Here is a 17,419-nt window from a genome sequence, read left to right on the forward strand (position 1 = left end):
GAAGCGTTGGTGATTGCAATTTCCTCTCTTACTATAATTGCACTATTTCCATTAGATTAATGATGGAAAGGAACAATTGTTTATATAAGTTCCTTTCCTTATTGAAAGTTGGTTAATTTGAGAATATTTACCCTTCTTACAAGACAAATTCAATGATGACAAAGGAAAAAAAGTCAATCTGAAATGTGTCATTATAAAAGCCCATGATTGGAACTTCACATCTGGAACTGATATCCCTACTTGAGTTTTATAAGGGATTGGTGTTCTGAATGGACTTCCAAGTGAGAACATAATCACCACCATCATCATGTAACATTTACTCAACTGTAGTCTCTAATTGCAGGTCAGTGGTTAATCTTTACACAGCAACCAATCTTGGATTCATGCAAGGAAAAAGAAATACCACCTTGCCTCTTGGAAATATGAAGTTGGTCCTTATTATTTGATTTTTTTATGTTCTATGGTGTGTGTGTGTGTGCACGCACGTGCCCGTGTGCATACAGGAGCACACACATTCACATGTGCACTTGTGTGTGTATCAGGGCAACCTAGGGGTTGACAGGAAGAAGAGAAAGCACTGAAGAAGCTCTGTGTAACCCTGAATAACCTACTTACTGAGGAAAGAGCTAAATAGATCCACTGGAGCTAGGAGCTTTCTCTTTGAGAATAAGGATAAGGCTACTGACTTCAATTTGTCATTGGTGGGGCTGGGTGGAGGGAGTTCTTTTTGATAAGTAATATGGAGTAAGAAATCATGGAAGGAGTAAAGGGAATTGAAATGCCTCCCCTTATAGACCTTTGGGGACCGTTGCTGTGTCCCTAGGAGATGTAAGGGAAGGAGAGAATAAGTCCACCTCAGCATCTTCCTCCTTCTAGTAGTGTCCCTTCCTACTTGCATTTAACATCCAGCTCTCTCCACCCAAGCTCTCACAACAGTAGCAAATCCACAGCCTACTATCACATATTGAAGTTTTAGACTTGATTTTAAAATAGAATGGGACAAACTATTTTGTAAAGTGGAATATTTAAAAATTCTCTACAGATCCCTCACTTACCACTAGGGATTTCACAATTATCCTAGAAACAGAATGGTTTTCATGCCTTGACATCTCTTTTCTTTCTTTCTTTAGTATAGATTAGGCATCTTCAAACTTTGATTTCTATAAAAAAGAAATTTTTTTCAATAGTAATTTTGTGTATATACACTTTTTACTTTCTTGTTGACTTAAGGCTTTCACCTGTGCTTAAACTGTAAGTCCCCTTATTATGATCCCCCAGATCTCTTTCTCTGTATTTTTTTTTTCCTAAGAGGAGGTAAAACCGAAAAGAAAACCCAGTGAGGGACCAACCCTGCAGCCCACTTGCTGACCTGCTGGATAATCCAGGATACCTTAAGGGCATTGATGGGCTTACAAAATGACAATTTAATAACACTTAAGGGAGGAGGAGACATACAGGCCGTGAGCCAGGCCTCTATTTCTAGAAGCAGTTGAACAGGATACCTGCTCTGTATTGGTCTTCAGAAGGGATTTGATGGTTGATATCAGATGTAAGGCCATGTTCCTTTGTAACCTGACAGTACAGCCTCATTACCCACTACATGTGCATAACCAATAGTAGCTTCTTCCAAGCTCAGGAGTAAGTCCAAGGTGCAGTGGGCACTCCCTTTGTAAACCTAAAGACAGCAGTATCACCAAGATACATTGCATTCCTTACAATTAGGTTACAAAAATGTCCATTACACTTGGATTTTATAAAGCACACCTGTTAGATGACCAGTTCTTACAGTTAGGACTTCCCAACATTACATAACATCAAACTGAATGGATATCATGGGGCTTTCCTTCCTGAGTTTTAACTACTTTATCCAGATATCTTGTGAAATACATGTTTCCTTGTAGTTACCACTGCATTCTAATTCTTCCTTATTATTTGCAATTCTGTCTGTAACTTTGGATTTTATTTACCTTTCCTTTTCCCTACATTTCCATCCACCATTTCACATGGAGCTTTCATTCACTTTCTCTGGTTGATCATTAGAAAGTCACCTGCTCATTGCCAGTAATTGCTCATTGCCAGTAATCTGTAACTAAATACGTGGAATACCTGATATGAAATAAAAGTTTCTTATTATCACTAATATCCCCGTTTTCTGTTATAGGGAGAGTGCTTACAAATTTGTGTTGTAATGGAATGATGTTTAAATGTTTATGGGGCACCTGGGTGGCTCAGTCGGTTGAGCGTCCGACTTCAGCTCAGGTCATGATCTCATGCTCCGTGAGTTCAAGCCCTGTGTCAGGCTTTGTGCTGACAGCTCAGAGCCTGGAGCCCGCTTCAGATTCTGTGTCTCCCCCTCTCTCTGCCCCTCCCCTGCTCATGCTCTGTCTCTCTCTGTCTCAAAAAAAATTAAAAAAATAAAAAAACCAAAAATTAAAATGTTTGTATGTGTGTATGTGTGGTATGTGTGTGCAGTATGAAATTATGTGTCTCACGTGGTTTAATTAGTGATACTCCAGAACATATTCTGTACCCATTGGTCTCAGGAATTTGAGATTGAGTTTGCACAAACAAGTCATTTTAATGCCAGCCACTTTCTCTTTCTATTACACTGCGACATAGCCCCATTATGATGGCTATAAAGACAATAAAGGCTAACTTAATATAGATCATGTCACTTCTGAAGTGGTCCCCATCCAAGATAACTGAAACCTCTCTGGACCATTGGGAAGCACCATCATGTAGTATAAATGGTGTCCGTGGTTTACCACTCTTCAGAAACTGATTTATTTAAGTGCATTTGTACAACAGAAATATATCCTCAAGTAAGGCAATGTAAAGACTTGATTGTAAACTGGATCTTTTTTTGATTCCTAAACGCCTGAGTAAATAGGTAAATATTTTGCCCAGCTGAACCTCAAACATCTGGACAAATATGGAGATTGGTGAGAAACACTAAAAAGTAAGCAATAGGGTGGTTGTTCTATCTAACAATCAGCTTCAAAGCACAGAGATTGGCATCCAGTGAATGATCCAGCTATCACAACGTTTATTTTGAGACAAACAGAATAATGGTGTGGAAAGGAACAAAAGGGAGAATTTATGGGTGTCTCATCAGACACATAGACAAATACCAAGAGAAACAAATGCAGAGCAACTTTTTAGACATGCTTGTTTCGCAGATCTGACTACTTCTATCAAGATTCTATTGGTGAAGATGTAAAGGGCATTTTCCCCCAGATTGATCTGTATATTAAGGAAAAGTAGAGCCCAGGCAATCTCTGTAATAACCTCTGGAGAGGGTCATTTGTCTCATGTCACACAGTATGATTTCTGTGAGGGAAATAGGGGTAAGGGAAAGAGAGAAGGTTAGGGAGGAAATCCCTTGATATTTTCTACCAGCATGGCATATCAAGGTGATTAGGACTTTCTTTTTGTGTAAGAGTTGTTAAGCCCTTACTGAAATACAAGTTAAAAACTAAGAACAGACACTCAATATATGAAAAATATGAATTCAGCAAGATTTGGGTTCAAACTGTGATGTATGTGTGTACACGTGTGCTCACTTATGCATGACAGTGTGTGTACGTAGTTACTGACCTGTAGATTTTAAAGTTCATAAGATTAAAGGGAAATAATATATTTTCACAGAAAACATGATATTTACTAGTGAAACTTTGTAAGCATTCCCATTAAAATCAGAACAGGACATTTAAATTATATAAACATCTTGTCTGTGTTATTTCGTGTCCTAGAAACTGTAGTCTGTGTTTCTTGATTCCTTACTCTGTGAAATGAGGTCATTATACCTCTGCTCATACCCAGTTCTGCTAGAAGGAAAGAATTTTTTATTTGCCTATTTCATATACATAGACAAAAATTTAGTAAGTTGGATTGTTTAGAGCTTCAAAAATCAAATTAAAGCCTTTGGTCTTCGTAAGAGATGTACAGTATCTTTTAAATGTTAAGTAGGAGTGTGAAATAATCAGATATTAATTTTAATACTATACTGCAGCTTCTGGGTAGAAAATAGATCAGAAAAGGATAAAAGTAAATGAAGAAGAACTGTGAGGAAGTTCTTTGGACATAGTGGTGGCTTGTTGTTGGGTGAGGGTGTGGAGATTTTGAGAAGTGAACAGTTGCATGGTGTTGCTAAGAAGTAGTATGGACAGGAATAAGTGATGGGCTGTACATGGGACAAAGGGACAGGAAGTTGCCCAGTTTGCCTCCACGTTTCTGACAGGAGCAACTGGATGAATGATGTTGAAGAATAGTGGAGGAAAATATTCAAAATGGGGGTGGGTGTGTAGGAAGAAAAGCATGCCAGTTGAGGCATGCTCAATTTGAGATTCTAGTGAGACAGTCAAATGCAGATCTAGGATGGGAAGCTGTTTGTGTGTGTCTAGAGCCCAGAAGAAAGTCTTGGAAGGAAACAGAATATTAAATGTATTTTAAGTTTTAAAGAACAAGATGGTAAATGACGGTGAAATAAGACACAAATAAGAAGTGATCATGAGCAAGAGTGAAGACACAAAGAGGGCCAAGACAAAACAGAGTTTCAACATTTAAAAGGTAGATGGTATGTGAGAAGTTTCCAAGGAAGACTTAAGTGCAGCATTGGAAAGGTAAAAGGAAATTTGGGAGAGTGTATAATTGTGGAATCCAAGGGAAGAGAATATTTCTAGCAGGAGGAAGCTGATGAGAAATTGCCTAAGATCTGGAAAGATTGGAAAATGTACATTGGGTTTAGGAACATGGAGGTGACCTATAGCCTAAGCAAGAGAAGGCTATTTGGGTGATGGGAACAGATGCCAGAATGGAATTACCTGAGAGTGAATGCCATGTGTGCAAGTGAAGGCTGCTTGCAAAGGCATTCTTTGGATAACAGTTGCTGTTAGAAGGAAAGAGAGGGGCCAGGAGCTTGGGGGCATGTTTGAGTCAAGGAGGTTATTGTTGTCATGCTGTTGTTGCTTTTAATAAGAGAGACTGTAACACATCTGAATGATTATGGCAAGTGTCTAGGAGGTAGCAAGAATTTGACGATATTGCCACAGTGTAGAGAAAGCACAGAGGCAGCTGGGTAGGGACAGAGATGCCAGAGGCAGAACAGAAAGCTCAAAGACAAACCACACACACAAGACACACACACACAGACACACACACACCCCCACATATCAGATTTCTAAGAAATAGGTCGCTGGCAAGGAACATTTCTGAAGGACACATTGTTTATCATAATAGATACTAAATGTGCCAGGTAAAGTCCTATTTTCTTTACTTACATCAGTCCAATTCCCACAGCACACTACAATTCCCAAGCTCCTACATTTTGCTCTTTGTTGTGCTTCCCAGTGCCTAGAACTGTGCTTGGCACATAGTAGGCCCTCAATAAATATTTGTTGAATAACTGAATAGTTAGATAGGTTAGGTGGTTCTGCCTTTGTGATGAGGGAACAGATCATTAGAGAGGTTAACTAACTTGCCCAATCACAAAGGCAACAAGTAGGGACTTCTGAGTTTGTACCCTATTAAGGGTCTTGATTAACATGCTAAATTGCCTCCAATTTGAATCAGATTAGATGAAACAAATATTTCTTTTTAGAATTTTTGTGTTTTCATATGCTAACCCCATAATCCTAAGGGATTTTGAAGTATTAGACTCAAGCTTATTAGAGTTGTAAGAAAGTATTGACATTGACATGTGCCTAATAGTTTGATTACTTACGAAAAGAACGCATTACCATGATATTCAGCCCTAATTCAAGAGCAATGAGCAAGCAGACGCCCTGTTTCTTTTCCCTTCAAACCACAGACCATCCTTCTGACTGCCACACTCTCTCTTGCGCTCAGAGGTGGATATACTTTGTTCTTTTTCTGTCTCAGTCCGGGCCTTCAAGGTATCTTTGCCTACCTCTCTTAATTTGTGCCTGTAATCATCATTGTCTTTGCTTTTTTCTTTTCTCTCTATCTACCTCTGCCCCAACTATGAAATCCCAGATTTTATTCAGCTTTTCAGGGAAGCTCACATCTCATGAAATTGTGAGAGCCTGGGAGTTCCAGAGAAGTAGAGATACCGTCACACTGAGCAAATAGACTTGATTATCATTCTATCCTTAAAAAAATCTGAACTTTGAAAGGCAGAATTGTAGCAGTTCTTGATAAATGCAAATGTCCATTTCAGCAGGGAATGGAATGAGAGGAAAATAGTTCAAAATCCAAAGCAGAGGGTCAATGAAAGGTGAGAAAGCCTGACAAAACAAAAAGAAAGTATTTCCTTTGGACATGCTAGGCTTATTTCTGATGAGGAAGACTTGGACTTCTGAGCATGATTTATAGCTTGTATGATTATATTTAAGTGAATTCTGTAGTAAAGTATGTTAAAGCTCATTCCCAAATGTGAGTTGGGGTCTCAGTAATTTTTCATGTTGATAAAGCTACATTAGAGAATTTCTTCAGGTATTGTTGTATACAGAGATCTTTAACAGGCTTGACTCCAAATGACTCCTGAAGTCAAGACAATATGATTAGTCCAGAGGACCATGTAAATAGTACTCTTAAAAAACTCTTCATGATAAAGTCTTATTTCTGTCTGGATGTACTATGGGCTACTTCAGACCATGAAAATGAACTCACGCTTATTTCTCTCTGTTGACTTAATTGTGTATTCCTAGCAACTTCTATTTTAATGGCCATGCCTCCTGCTCCTAGGTTATTACTATTGTGCTGCTCACTGAATTAAATTGTCTAATGAAAGGGAGAAAAAAATGCTTACTTTCATCACCCCCCCACCTTTATTGAAATAAAACTGATAAATAAAATTGTATATATTTAAGATATACAATGTGACGATTGGATATGCTTTGTGAAATGATGAGTATAATCAAGTTAATTAACACACTTATAACTTAATATGGCTTCTGTTTTTGTTTTCATTTTTTGGCAGTGGTGGTGAGAACACTTAAGATTTACTCTTTTAGCAAAGTTTTAGTATACAGTATTATTAACTATAGTCACCATGTTGTACATTAGATCCCGATGACTTATTCATCTTGTCACTGAAAATTTGTACCCTTTGACCAAAAAACTTCTTACTTTTAAGAGGCGTAATGGGGTGCCTGGGTGGCTCAGTCAGTTGGGCGGCCGACTGTGGCTCAGGTCATGATCTCGTGGTCCGTGAGTTCGAGCCCCGCGTTGGGGTCTGTGCTGACCGCTCAGAGCCCGGAGCCTGTTTCGGATTCTGTGTCTCCCTCTCTCTGACCCTTCCCCCGTTCATGCTCTGCCTCTCTCTGTCTCAAAAGTAAATAAACGTTAAAAAAATTAAAAAAAAAGAGGTGTATTAATTTTTTTAGTTGCCAGAGTAGAATTTACAAATTTTACAATCTGCGTGTTCCTGTGCTCCAATCCTCAATGACCAGATTATCTGAGAAAAGGCTAAATTGTATTCTTAATTCAGAGGTTTCAGGCTGGTTGAATACTGAGAGCTGTGCTGAATGCTGTTAATATGGCTTCTTCTTACTCATCTCTAATGGGGTCCAAAAGCAGTTCTTACCCGCTTGCAGTGAAAGTGGTCAGCAAGGAAACCTACCATAAGGACGGCAGTAGTTCAGACTTTGATAGCAGATCTACCATGTGTTTTAGACAAGTGAATTAAACTTTCTGAGTCGATGCTTTCATAGTTTAAAATGAACAGAGGTGAGTAACATTCATGTACTTCTTCAAATATTTACTGTGTTCCTTCTGTGGTCTAGACACTGTGCCTTTTGTTTGAGATACAACATTGAACAGGATAGACACTGTCCCTGCCTTCATGGGACATACTGTATACTAGCCAAGATAAACTACCAGGCAATAATAAAACAGTGAAATAGATGATACCAGTGGAGGCATAAGCTCTAAGATCATGTGCTGTCAAATTTATTAATCTTTTAGGTAGACTGATGATTGTCTCCATTTCTTTGAATTTGTTATGCACTATCCATTGTCTCCATGTCTTTGAACATGTTCCTCTGTCCAGAATTGCATTTTTCCTCTTCTTCACCTAGCTTATGTCTACCTGGTCTCTAAGGTCCAGCTCAAGCATGACTTCTCAGGGAAACCTCTGAATTTTTGAGTTGGGTTTAGGTGATCCTCCTTGAACACTCCTAGTCTTCATATGTATCCTTCAATCATAGTAGCTTGCCTTTGTTTATTTACTTACCAATATTCACTGTTAGGATTTGAACTCACTCTGTGCAGGAATGTCATTTTTCCATCTCTATATTCCTGGAACACAGTCTAATATTTGATCTGTAGTAATTATTGATCATACAATATCAGACATTAATTGAATACCTACTAGGTGCCAAGAACTGTAAAGGAAGTTACTTTCATCCTGTTACTTACTTTATTTTCATAATAACCCTCTGTTATTCTGGTTTTAATATTCTTCTTTACAGCTGGAGAAATTGAGGCTCACAGAGGCTCAGCAATTTGCTTAAGGTCACACAAAAAGAGAAAGCCAGAGTTTGAAGCTTTGAAGCCAGAGGTTTCCTTCTTTTATTCTACCACTGAATGAACATCATGGATTTTATTGTATTAACATGTGTGTGTGCTGTGAAGGAAATCGTCTTCTCTAGGAAGGAACCCAAGGCTAATGGTTTTTATGTCATATTTGCATAAGCTGGTATAAATCCACACTTGGATAATTTTGCTCAACAGTAGGAGAAAAAAACAACACACTTCTTCAAGTGAACAGATGTCTGTGCATAGATATCTCTGTGAGACAAGGTCATGTTAGGGGCTAATCTGTATACCTCTATAGAATATGTATATATATATCCATCATATATATATATATATATATATACACACACACACACACACACATAGATATACGTGTGTGTGTACATATGTATACATACATAAGATGGATATGTATGCACACACAGAAATATACACGCATATATATCTTACAGATAATATCTATATATACAAATACATACACATATATACATATACACATACATATACATGTACACATATACATGTGTATACACATATACATATACATACACAGGACACAGGACAATAAGAACAAACAGAGAAGGAGAGCAGGAGATCTGAAGTCCAGGACCTTGGGGATGTTAGAATTATAATTCTGAAACAGAGAAGAGATTATGCAGTTTTCATGAAAAGATTTGTAATTGTGACAGACCCAAATAAGAGATTTGGGAGATAGGCAGTATTGACTCCAATGAGATGTATGGAGGTGGTTGGAGAACATTTTCTGCCAACAGAGAAGAGTTATATCTTCATTGAAAGCCAGAGGAAGTCCTAAATTCCCACTTGACTAGACTTTATAGAAGTCAGTTCAAATATTGAAACAACACATATTTTCTTTGCTTTCAAATTTTCCCAACATAATCGGGTAGCTAGACAAAATCTTTGTTCTTTTTTAGCCAGAGTCAGTGGCATAAAATAGAGATATGAGTGTTTCTCCTATAATGCCAATGTTTGCACTATTGAAAAACCTTACATTCTGCAAAATTGAACAGTAAAAATAACAGGGCCCATGGGAGAAATAAAATGAGGGGAGACCGCTCAAAACTGTGGAATTTGGAGAGCAGGGCACTAAGAAAACAAAACAATTACTATTAAAAAATATATACATAGGCATCATTAACCCACTAATGGCATTTGCACCTGACTTTAAAGTAAGTTGGTCCTTAGCAGCCTTAAGTCCTAGACTTTGAGGTATAGATTTTTCCAATATGAACAGTTTTTATCAAAACTAAAAATGTCATCTAATGTTTAATACAAGGAGTAACATCTTTGCAATTTTGTTAACTGTACTGGCAACTTCACCAGCAAGCTTAACATCATTGCACATCTAAAGATATCCTTGAAGCACCAAAGGGAAGTGCTTTTGTCAATTTCTAAGCCTTTTTCTAAAGATTTCTATATATGCTTTTTCTTTAATTGTGCTTGCTCTGGATAACTTTAAAAGATTAAGCTGCTGGGAAACAATATATAAGAACCAGCATTACTTCTGAGTTATAACAACATCTTTCCCTATTTACCAGTCATATTGAGGATAATTTACATCAAACAATTGGCTGTTTTACAAGAACAGATTATCCTAATTCATGTGATAGTAAGAATCCAACATCATGGAATGAATGCCAGATTAGTCAATATAAAACTGTCTCACTGACTGTATTCAGGACCTGTTTCATCTTAATCCATGCCAGCGTTTTCAATAACAACACAATTAACAAGATTTGCTCGTAGATTAGCAGTGTAGAGTAGGCATGCATGGTGGAGGTGGGCTTTAAGGAAAGGCAGGGTGATACCTTGGGAAAGATAAAAGAAACAAAACACTTCTATACATTTAACAAGTAGTTTTAACTGCGCTGGTTCATTAGTTTTACATCAGATGGTCATTTACCTCATTGTTCCTTCTCCAGTTAGGTGTTTCTTCCTTTCTTCATTTTCTCTCTTTCCTTGCTTTCTTTCATTTTTTCATTCCTTCATTAATATTTTCTTCCATCTATGTGCCCTTTCCACCCTTTATTTACTATACATTAAATATCTAACATGTACCAGGAACCCTGATGGTTTCTGGAGATGGAATGGTGAACATAGGCAGGGTTAAGAGTAGTGTGGGGAAGTAGGCATTAAACACATAATCACACAAATAAATGTAAACTAACAAGGTGATAAGTGTTACCAAGAAGAGGAGCTATAGAAGTCTGTCAGAGAGCAAATACATGCTGTAAGAACATGTCAGGGGTCATGTGCACAGACCTTGCAGCCCTAGCCAGGACAGTGCTTGTGAGGAACTGAAGGAGAGCCAGCGAGGCTGGAGGATGGAGAGCTAGGAGTGGCTTCAGGTGGAGCCAGATCAAGCAGGACCTGGATGGCTTGGGCTGGAATGCAGAGTTTCATCTTTATCCCCAGTGATATTGAATAATCCCCAGGAATTATTGAAGTGTTTCAAACCAGGAGATGTAGGATATGATCAGACTTCAATATTAAAAGTGTGTGTCTGATTACAGTATACCAAGATTACTATATAATTTTTGAGATTGTTGAGATAATTTTGCATCTTTAAAATATCCCCGTGAAAAAGCAATCCTTATATTTGCATTCTTGTTTCCAATTCACAGATAGAGAGACTGAGGCCAAAGGGAGAATCATCCTTAATCAGACTGTTTTGTTTCTCATATTTCTTCTAAGGGACATCAGTGTCACATGGGGTGACATCACAGCTATGAAACAAAGCATATAATCATTTGACATTTCTTTGAACAGAGGTCCTCAAGTCCCTCACTTTTCCTACTCTTAATCCAGAAAACAGCTTCTACTCCCACTTCAGCTCTCATTTATAAGTTACTTGTGTTTCAGATTTATTAGAGGTATTTGCAGGTTTTTTTTCTTCCACGTCACACACACACACACACACACACACACACCTTTAGGGATCTGTCAGCAAAAAGGGAGGTTTGAAAGGATCACCAGAATTAGAAAAAGAATAAAAGAAAAAGAAGTTGGAGTTTTGGCAGTAAGCTATCTACCTGAGGCCACATTGCCTCATTCCCTTGGCAACCATACTTGCTATTAACAGTTTTCATAAATAATTCAAGCCTCCCATTTACACTCTCCATAATCTCTCTTATGGAGACAACAACACAGTGTGTGTCTTTACTGAGGGGTTTCTGTTTAGGCAAATCACACACCTACTCCTCCACCTTCACACAAACCATTAAGGCATAGTATTAAAACCTCTAGCAATGTGTTAGGTGTTGTGCAGGATCTAAAGGAAACACTGGATATTTCCTAGTTAATTTTACATCCAACCTGTCACCAAGCCCTCTGCTCAAACCCTGCTTTAATGACATGCTGTTTCTCTTAGAAAGCAGGGTAGCTCTGAGAGAGGGCACTGTCTTAACAACTAATGGTGTCTCTACAAATAATGATAACACGCTACTTGGCAAATTCTGGCTGCTAGCAGTACTGCTTGAGGTGAAATTATGAGAGGTGGGGCCTGGGCCAGAAGCAAGAAATTGATGGAGACGTGTCACCAGCTGTAAATTTTTCACTTGTCTAATGGACTGTGTTTTTAGGGTCAAGAAGCAGAGTTGCTGGTGGGGAGGAATTGCATTATCACAAAAGTGTTTGAAACAAGAATTCTCCCTACTCTTTTGTCATGATCAAATCTTCAAGACTCTCAGATGATAAATGGGCATAATGTAAACTTACCTAGGGTCCAATCACTTTGAATCTAAACTGTGATCATACATCATCTGATGATATAATAAATGATTTATCAGGTTAGGGCTAAGATAGTTCCACATGGCAAACAAACAAACTTTCCTGGAATCAATTTCCTGACATGGAAATGTTCAGTAAGCAAAAAGTAATGAACTGACCTGGGCAGAAAACGAACAAGTTCGGAAACACTTTACAATTTTGAAGTTCTTTTTCCTCCACTAAACACCCAATGACTTAGAAATTGACGTGGGAACAGAAAGAAAAGAGAGAGAGTAGAGAAAAAGACATTAACAAAGGGAGAATGGGAACAGAAAGCTCAAAAAGAGTGAGAAACAATGAGAGAGGAAACCTGTCAAAGGGATGCTTTTTAAAGCAGTCGAGAATGTGAGGGACTGAGACCATGTAACACTACAGAATAATTTTGGATAGGGATAAACCAAGAGTGTTAATTAGTCTAAATACACTATTTGTTTTTATGGAATATTGTTTTGTAATCTATTTCTAAATAGGAACTATATAATCCTTTCTGGAATGAGATGTAGAATAAATAAATTATGAAAAACAAACCCCAAATGACTTACAATGCTACCATAGAATAGGGCATGTAAAACAAAAGATTTAAGAAATAAAGTGAAGTGAGAAGAGGTATTTGAATAGAGCTTCCTATTATGGAAGTGTATTTAGCTTTTGATTCGGGCAAAGGGAGAAGTGATCTAGTATTGTTGGGTTAAAACTACAAGAGCAACAACAACAAAAATAATAAGCAACCTAAAACTTTATCAGAACATTAACACTTCTTTTCTGGTATTAAAAAATAATTACTTATACACAGGATAAAACAAAGGGCAATATTTTCATTATGATTTTCACAAAAGAAAAAAAGAATGAAAAAAAAATTTATGAGTAACTTATGTTTATTTAGTGGTTTATAATTTATCACCTAATATAATTATTCACTTGATCTTCACAAACAACCCTATGATTTACATATGACACATGGCAATGATCATTTTAGACACAATTTAAAAGCTTACAAATAGAACATGGTAAAGTTGAGGGATAATGAAACTTAAACTCAGGTCTTCTGACTCTTAATTCAATTCTATTTTCTTCTTTGAAAGAGCTAAAGGTAGACCATTATGTCAGTGATTCTACTAGCTGGATTGCCTCTGAATTAACTGAAAGTTTGAAAAATACAACATGTTTGGATATACCCTAGACCTCCTGATATGGATCTCTGATATAGAGGTACAGGCAGGTTTATTTATAGAAATCTACGGGATGGTTTTCATGCATATTAAAGGTTGAGATCTTCCTGAATTAAATCTTTTTTTCCTACTTTATTTATTTACTTATTTATTTATTTATTTATTTATTATTTATTTATTTTAATATGAAATTTATTGTCAAATTGGTTTCCATACAACACCCAGTGCTCATCCCAACAGGTGCCCTCCTCAGTGCCCATCACCCACTTTCCCCTCCCCCCACCCCCCATCAACCCTCAGTTTGTTCTCAGCTTTTTTTTTTAATTTTTATTTATTTTTGACAGAGAGAGAGAGAGACAGAGCATGAGTGGGGGAGGGGCAGAGAGAGAGGGAGACAGAATTCGAAACAGGCTCCAGGCTCCAAGCTGTCAGCACAGAGACTGATGTGGGGCTCGAACTCACGAACTGTGAGATCATGACCTGAGCCAAAGTCGGATGATTAGCCAACTGAACCACCCAGGCGCCCCTGTTCTCAGTTTTTAAGAGTCTCTTGTTTTGGCTCCCTCCCTCTCTAACCTTTTTTTTTTCTTCCCCCTCTCCCATGGTCTTCGGTTAAGTTTCTCAGGATCCACATAGGAGTGAAAACATACAGTATCTGTCTTTCTCTGTATGACTTACTACACTTAGCATAACACTCTCCAGTTCCATTCGTGTTGCTACAAAAAGCCCTATTTCATTCCTTCTCATTGCCATGTAGTATTCCATTGTGTTTATAAACCACAATTTCTTTATCCATTCATCAGTTGATGGACATTTAGGCTCTTTTCATAATTTGTCTATTGTTGAAAGTGCTGCTATAAACATTGGGGTACAAGTGCCCCTATGCATCAGCACTCCTGTATCCCTTGGGTAAATTCCTAGCAGTGCTATTGCTGGGTAATAGGGTAGATCTATTTTTAATTTTTTTGAGGAACCTCCACACTGTTTTCTAGAGTGGCTGCACCAGTTTGCATTCCCACCAACAGTGCAAGAGGGTTCCCGTTTCTCCACATCCTTGCCAGCATCTAGTCTCCTGATTTGTTCATTTTAGCCACTCTGACTGGCGTGAGGTGGTATCTCTGTGGTTTTGATCTGTATTTCCCTGATGAGGAATGACGTTGGGCGTCTTTTCATGTGCCTGTTGGCCATCCAGATGTCTTCTTTGGAGAAGTTTCTATTCAGTTTTCTGCCCATTTCTTCACTGGATTATTTGTTTTTCAGGTGTGGAGTTTGGTGAGCTCTTTATAGATTTTGGATACCAGCCCTTTGTATGATATGTCATTTGCAAATATCTTTTCCCATTCCATTGGGTGCCTTTTAGTTTTGCTGATTGTTTCCTTTGCAGTGAGAAGCTTTTTATCTTCATGAGGTCCCAATAGTTCATTTTTGCTTTTAATTCCCGTGCCTTTGGGGATGTGTCAAGTAAGAAATTGCTGCAGCCGAGGTCAGAGAGGTTTTTTCCTGCTTTCTTCTCTAGGGTTTTGATGGTTTCCTGTCGCACATTCAGGTCCTTCATCCATTTTGAGTTTATTTTTGTGAATGGTGTAAGAAAGTGGTCTGGTTTCATCCTTCTGCATGTTGCTGTCCAGTTCTCCCAGCACCATTTGTTAAGAAGACTGTCTTTTTTCCATTGGATATTCTTTCCTGCTTTGTCAGGGATTAGTTTGCCATACTTTGTGGGTCTAATTCCAGGGTTTCTATTCTATTCCACTGGTCTATGTGTCTGTTTTTCTGCCAATACCATGTTGTCTTGATGATTACAGCTTTGTAGTACAGCTCTTAAAGTCTGGGATTGTGATGCCTCCCGCTTTGGTCTTCTTCAAAATTACTTTGGCTATTTGGGGTCTTTTGTGGTTCCATACAAATTTTAGGATTGTTTGTTCTAGCTACGAGAAGAGTGCTGGTGCAATTTTGATTGGGATTGCATTGAATGTGTAGATAGCTTTGGGTAGTATTGACATTTTAACAATATTTATTCTTCCAATCCATGAGCATGGAATGTTTTTCCATTTATTTATATCTTCTTCAATTTCCTTCATAAGCTTTCTATAGTTTTCAGCATACAGATCTTTGACATCTTCGGTTAGGTTTATTCCTAGGTATTTTATGCTTCTTGGTGCAATTGTGAATGGGATCAGTTTATTTGTCTTTCTGTTACTTCATTGTTAGTGTATAAGAATGCAACTGATTTCTGTACATTGATTTTGTATCCTGCGACTTTGCTGAATTCATGTATCACTTCTAGCAGACTTTTGGTGGAGTCTATTGGGTTTTCCATGTATAGTATCATGTCATCTGCAAAAAGTGAAAGCTTGACTTCATCTTTGCCCATTTTGATGCCTTTGATTTCCTTTTGTTGTCTGATTGCTGATGTTAGCACTTCCAACACTATGTTAAACAACAGCGGTGAGAGTGGATATCCCTGTCGTGTTCCTGATCTCAGGGGGAAAGCTCTCAGCTTTTCCCCATCAAGGATGATGTTAGCTGTGGGCTTTTCATAAATGGCTTTTATGATGTTTAAGTATGTTCCTTCTATCCCGACTTTCTCAAGGGTTTTTATTAAGAAAGGATGCTGAATTTTGTAAAATGATTTTTCTGCATCGGTTGATAGGATCATATGGTTCTTATCTTTTCTTTTATTAATGTGATGTATCACATAGATTGATTTGCGAATATTGAACCAGCCCTGCAGCCCAGGAATGAATCCCACTTGATCATGGTGAATAATTCTTTTTGTATGCCGTTGAATTCGATTTGCTACTATCTTGTTGAGAATTTTTGTATCTATATTCATTAGGGATATTGGCCTGTAGTTCTCTTTTTTTACTGGGTCTCTGTCTGGTTTGGGAATCAAAGTAATGCTGGCTTCATAGACTGAGTCTGGAAGTTTTCCTTTCCTTTCTATTTTTTGGAACAGCTTGAGAAGGATAGGTACTATCTGTGCTTTAAGTATCTGGTAGAATTCCCCAGGGAAGCCATCTGGTCCTGGACTCTTATTTGTTGGGTGATTTTTGATAACTGATTCAATTTCTTCACTGGTTATGGGTCTGTTCAAGTTTTCTATTTCTTCCTGTTTGAGTTTTGGAAGTGTGTGGGTGTTTAGAATTTGTCCATTTCTTCCAGGTTGTCCAGTTTGTTGGCATATAATTTTTCATAGTATTCCCTGATAATTGCTTATATTTCTGAGGGATTGGTTGTAATAATTCCATTTTCATTCATGATTTTATCTATTTCAGTCATCTCCCTTTTCTTTTTGAGAATCCTGGCTAGAGGTTTATCAATTTTGTTTTTTGTTTTTTTCTTTTCAAAAAACCAACTCTTGGTTTCATTGATCTGCTCTACAGTTTTGGTTTTTTTTTTTTAGATTCTATATCGTTTATTTCTGCTCTGATCTTTATTATTTCTCTTCTTCTGCTAGGTTTGGGGTGTCTTTGCTGTTCTGCTTCTGTTTCCTTTAGGTGTGCTGTTAGATTTTGTAGTTGGTATTTTTCTTGTTTCTTGAGATAGGCCTGGATTGCAATGTATTTTCCTCTCAGGACTGCCTTCGCTGCATTCCAAAGCATTTGGATTGTTGTGTTTTCATTTTCATTTGTTTCCATATATTTTTTAATTTCTTCTCTAATTGCCTCATTGACCCATTCATTATTTAGTAGGGTGTTCTTTAACCTCCATGCTTTTGGAGGTTTTCCAGACATTTTCCTGTGGTTGATTTCAAGCTTCATAGCATTGTGGTCTGAAAGTGTGCATGGTATGATCTCAATTCTTTTATACTTATGAAGGGCTGTGTTGTGACCCAGTGTGTGATCCATCTTGGAGAATGTTCCATGTGCACTTGAGAAGAAATACATTCTGTTGCTTTGGGATGCAGAGTTCTAAATATATCTGTCAAGTCCATCTGATCCAATGTATCATTCAGGGCCCTT

The sequence above is a fragment of the Panthera uncia genome, chromosome F2, assembly GCF_023721935.1.
Source record: "Panthera uncia isolate 11264 chromosome F2, Puncia_PCG_1.0, whole genome shotgun sequence".
Classification (NCBI taxonomy): domain Eukaryota; kingdom Metazoa; phylum Chordata; class Mammalia; order Carnivora; family Felidae; genus Panthera; species Panthera uncia.